The following is a 5,569-nucleotide window of genomic DNA, read 5'->3' as shown; positions in this document are numbered from 1 at the left end:
TCACTCTTAAAATTAAATTAATATAAATTAGTAAATCATCAATTAACGAAGCTTTCTAATTTTAATAAATGTACGAAAAATATCTATTGCAACAAAAGGAATTATATTTGAACCAAAATAGATTCAATTCTTAAGAAGAACAACATTTATTTAAAAATGAGAAAGTAAGTAGTAATATAATATATTTAATTTTTATAAGAAATAACATCTAAGAAATAAATTTATCAAGTCAAATAAATAATTAAAAAAAAATTGTATTCCTATAAAAAAAAATTCATAACATATATATTTTATTGTTATTATTATAAGTATTACTATAGTTAAATGTGGAGAGCCAAAATTGGGTGTCAACAAGTAGCAGGGGGAAGACATCGAATAATGATCAATGATTGAAAAAATTCTTTTCAGAATATTAGGTCAGTTAATACTCAAAAATCTTTTGAGCGATTAATGGACCTAAATAAAAGACATCATTATTCATTCATAGCTTTAATGGAGCCTTTTCAAAATCCAATGGAGCTAGATCAATATAGAAGGAAGTTAGGCATAGAGTATGCAGGGGTAAATTGTTCTGGAAAAATTTGGTACTTTTGGAGAACTGATTGGGAAGGTAGCATTATTGTTGATACAATGCAGCAATTAACTATCAAGTTCAAAATAAAAAATCATTTTTTTCTCATCACAACAGTGTATGCAAGATGCATTGCTTTGGAAAGATTAGAATTGTGGGAAGAATTGGAGGATATAGTTAGCTGGGAACAATGTCCATAGGTGGTGGGAGGTGATTTCAACGTAATTCTTAATGAGGAGGAAAAACTAGGAGGCCTTGAGTTCACTCAGAATGAAGCATTAGATTTTGCCTCTTGTATTACCGCATGTGCTTTAATAGAGGTGCGCACATCAAGAAGTAAATATACGTGGTGGAATGGGCGAATTAAAGGGGAATGTATTTTTAAAAGGCTGGAGAGAATTCTTGTGAATCAAGAGTTTATGGATCTTCTTCCGTCATCAGAGGTGCATCATCTTATTAGACAGGGGTCGGACCATGCTCCTCTACATATGATTTGCAATTCAGATGCGGGGACAGCCATAAAGCCCTTTAGGTTTTTGAATTTCTGGAGTAAACAGAAATATTTCAAGAAAATGGTGAAGGAGAATTGGAATGTGGATTTTGTTGGAAACCGTTGGTTGAATTTCAAGCTAAAATGAAGAAAGTTAAAAAAACGTTGTCTTCATAGAGCAAGAAGGTGTATGGAGATGTATTTAAACAAATTGCCACCACAGAAGATGTGATAAAGGTGAAAGAAGCTCAAATAGAGATGCAACCATCGGAAAGCAATAGAGCAGATTTGAGTAAAGCTGAAGCGGAGTTGAAGAAATTCTTGAAAATTGAAGAAGAATTTTGGAAACAAAAGCCCGGGATGAAATGGTTTTCTGAGGGGGATAGTAACATGAAGTTCTTCCATTCTTATGTTAAGGGGAAAAGGAAAAAGCTACACATTGCTGAAATAGAGACGGACCAGGGGACAATTCTGCACTCGAATAAACAAATTGGTCAAGCGGTAGTAAACCATTTTGCGCAACAATTTCGTACAGATTGCTTGGCAACTGATTTTGGCATAATTGAACACATTCCAAGGAGTATATCAGATGATGAAAATAAGGTAATGACTAGATTTCCAGAACAAGAAGAAGTGAAAAGGGTGGTTTTTGAATTAAATGGGGGAAGTGCTTGTGGCCCGGATGGATTTACAGGACATTTCTTTCAATGTTGCTGGGAAATCATAGGGGGAGATGTTACTAAAGTGGTTAGAGCTCTTTTCTGTGGACATGAACTATTAAAGAGCATTACTCACACTAACTTAGTGTTACTGCCTAAGAAAGAGGTAGTACGCAATTTCTCAGACCTAAGACCTATAAGCTTGAGTAATTTTTTAAATAAGATCATTTCCAGGGTGTTACATGAACGAATTGTGGTGATCTTACCCAAGATTATTTCTCCAACCCAATTCGGATTTGTGAAGGGAAGAAGTATTACAAAGAATGTTTTGTTGGCTCAGGAGATTATTAGAGATATGAATAAGAGGAACAAGAATTTTAATGTGGTGGCTAAATTGGATATGGCAAAGGCATATGATAGAGTATCATGGATTGTCTTAACCAAATTGATGAGGAAATTTGGCTTCTTTGAAATAATAATTGATATGATATGGAGGATTATGTCCAACAACTGATACTCTGTGTTGATTAATGGGAGGGTTCATAATTTTTTCCAATCGTCTAGAGGATTGAAGCAAAGAGATCCACTGTCTCCTACTTTGTTTATTATTGCGGAAGAAGTCCTTGCAAGAGGACTTAACAGTTTACATGGGGACACAAATTTTAAGGGATATGGGTTGCCGAAATGGAGTCCTAAGTTAAATCATCTGTCGTATGCAGATGATACGATTCTTTTTTGTTCTGGGTAAAGAGGGTCAGTGATCAAAATTATGAAGGTGTTAAGAGACTATGCATATCAAGGCAAATGATTAACAAATCAAAAAGTTGTTTCTATTTACATGAAAACACACCTTTGATTGTTGCAATCAGATTGAGAAGGTTAACAGGAATAAGGCAAGGGAATTTTCCTTTTATTTAGTTGGGTTGTCCAATGTTTTATGGGAGGAGAAACTCGTGTTACTTTGAAGAGCTGATCAGAAAAATTGCGAGGAGGATTTTCTCATGGCATAATAAATTCCTTACTTTTGGTGGTAAGCATGTGCTAATCAATTATGTGTTGCAGTCAATGCCTTTATATTTACTTTCAACCATGAACCCAATCAAGAAAGTAATGGAGCAAATACATCAAATATTTGCGAAATTATTTTGGGGTAAGGCTGGGGGTATTAAAGGAAAACACTGGGTGGCATGGGAGGAAATGTGCTTCCCAAAAGAGGAAGGAGGAATTGGTTTCAAGAGTATTCAGGACATAAATAAAGCCTTGTTTGCTAAGTGGAATTTTAGAGTTTCCACAAACTCACTATGGGCTGAATATATGTGGAGTAAGTACTGTAAAAAATTGCATCCAGTAATGGCTAATAGTATTAGAGCATCGCAGGTATGGAGGAAGATGATTAAAATTAGGGAGGAGGTGGAACATGAAATTTGGTGGCAAGTCCAGGCAAGTGGCACTTTACTTTACAGAAGGTGAAATGGCACAAGATGAGGAACTGGAGGTTAAAGCGTTTATTAGAAATAATGAGTAGGATGAAGACAAGTTGAGGTCTGTGATTTCAGACGAAATGGTGCAACACATTATTTTAAATATCAGGCCTAATAGTATGGAAGGTAGTATTGACAGGGCCTGGTGGGTTCATATCACTACAGGGGATTTTTCTGTTAAATTAGCTTATCAAATTATAAGAGGCAAGGGGATTTTATAAGAGGCAAAATTACTGAGAAAAGTTGGAGTAAGCATATGTGGATTAATGATCTTCCTTTCAAGATTGGTTTTTTTCTTTGGAGGGTTTGGAGGAGGAGAATAGCAAGTGATGATAACCTCAAAAGAATGAGGCTGCAGGTGGTGTCCAAATGCTATTGTTGTGAAGAGGGACAGGTGGAGACTATGTCTAATTTATTACTAACGGCTCCCATAGCCCAAAAGCTATAGAAGCAGTTTGCTTCTTGTGTAGGTATTGACATATACGGAGTTAATTTAAAACAACTCATTTACAGATGGTGGGAGCACAAGATGTCAAGTAAGCTAAATCAGATTTTAAAGGCAATCCCAGCAATCTTAATTTGGGAGTGATGGAAAAGGAGAAATGACATAAGACATGGACATAAGACTTCTTATAGTTACATGTATTATCAATGTCAGTTGGCACTACATCAATTGATAAGGGTCAAGTTTCCATGGATTAAAGGGGTTCCATATCATTGGCCTGCAATTGTGGATATACTATAGAACTACAAGCCCAACATACATTATCTTTTAGTAAGGTGGAAGATGTCGATGGAGGGCTGGATTACCTGCAACACTGATGGAGCTAGTAAAGGCAACCTAGGTCAGAGTGCTTATGGTTTCTGTCTCAGAAATAAAAGTGGTGATTTGTTAGATGTTAAGGCTCAAAGTATATGGGAAGCTACCAATATGGAGGCACAGGTCAGAGCAGCGTGGGAAGCATTGACATTTTGTATCAGGCAGAGGTATAAGTATATTCAGTTGGAAACGGATTCATTAGCGGTAAAAAACATGATTGTGAAAAATTGGAGAATACCATGGTCAATAAAAGAAAGAATGGATGACATACATGTTATGGTTGAACAAATCAATGTGCAAGTGCAACATATATTCAAAAAAGCAAATCAACTAGCAGACTATGTAGCAAACACAGCTATTAACAAAGAGGCAAATCATGTATTCTTAAATTTTAATCAGTTACCAAGCAGGGGAAGAAAACTCCTTAATATAGACAAACATAACATCCCTTCTTTCCGTATCAAAACAAGGAGAATTAATATTGACAACAATGGACAGCATGCCTAGTTACAGTGAAGAGACAAAGTTCCACATCTATATGTACAACTTAAATACTAGAGTTAATTGGAGTAAAAGAGCTGTAGGGGAACTAATCCTAAGACTAAACTATGGCAGCCATCAAAAAGTGATACAGGGATCAACAAAAAGAGAGAGTAAAGGGGCCAAACCAGCTCGGGAGAACCTTTCTTGTGTTCGGCTTCACCTACATATTCATTGTCAGAACCGAAAGAAAGGAACAACAAAAATGGATGGGAGCAGCTGTCTTACACAGATTTTCAAAGCTGAAAAGGAGGGACTATACTTTATATCAATTTCTTCACGAAATTGGACATTCCAACCGGACAGCTCACCTTCAATAGAGCACAAGTCAGCTGAAAAGAGAGGCGACGCAGAAAGGAGAAAGGTGGAATGCAAACCTTTGTTAGCTGAGGATAACAGCAGCTTAATGAAGGATGTTAATCACCTAATGAAGGAGCATATACAATGCAGAGCTAAAGGAAACAGGGGACATCATTTTCAAGGTTTAAAGGCGGCGAAAGGAGGAAGAAGAGAGAAGAGGAAAATGGAAGTTGGAAAAGCATTTAAGAAATCCTACTGTGGGTTTGTCTTGTTTAAAACACCTGCTTTGGTCATATTTGGGCCGACCAGGTTCAGAATTGTATGTTTGAATGGCCCATTTCGGGTAGTTTATTAATAACATGGACTCTGAGTCCAAATTTAGCTTAAAAGAAAAAATAGATAATCGACTTGGAGTTGGTTGTCTGGAAAAATAGAGAGCTTTATGTATATAGAGTTAAATCCAGTGTAGGATTGGAGATGCCATAAAAAGCTCTTTATTCTCTATTTATAGAGAGGTGAGTAGTAGTTCTCCAAATTTGGAGAACCACTATTCATCATCTCTATTTCACTTTTTCATTAATTTAATATTATTTCTATTATTTGTAACCAATATATTATTTTTCATATAAGACTATTAATTAAATCGTAAAACAAAAAAATACGCCGATCGGGCATACTATGTGTAATGATTCCCCATTCACGATAAAT

At 35.8% G+C, this 5,569-nt stretch overlaps 1 long non-coding RNA gene across 1 annotated transcript; it reads right to left on the bottom strand.

Annotated features, from left to right (window-relative positions):
• Nucleotides 1-4,636: 4,636 nt before the first annotated feature.
• On the bottom strand, nucleotides 4,637-5,083 carry LOC125869059 (uncharacterized). Its single transcript, XR_007446769.1, has 3 exons — nucleotides 4,939-5,083; nucleotides 4,790-4,872; nucleotides 4,637-4,724 (listed from the first exon to the last, which is right to left on the bottom strand). It is a non-coding gene; the product is annotated as an uncharacterized LOC125869059 (long non-coding RNA).
• Nucleotides 5,084-5,569: the final 486 nt, after the last annotated feature.

This window comes from Solanum stenotomum, chromosome 6 (assembly GCF_019186545.1).
Source record: "Solanum stenotomum isolate F172 chromosome 6, ASM1918654v1, whole genome shotgun sequence".
NCBI lineage: Eukaryota > Viridiplantae > Streptophyta > Magnoliopsida > Solanales > Solanaceae > Solanum > Solanum stenotomum.
Note: the sequence above shows the minus strand (reverse complement) of the source record. Positions and strands in the feature narration are given on the sequence as shown.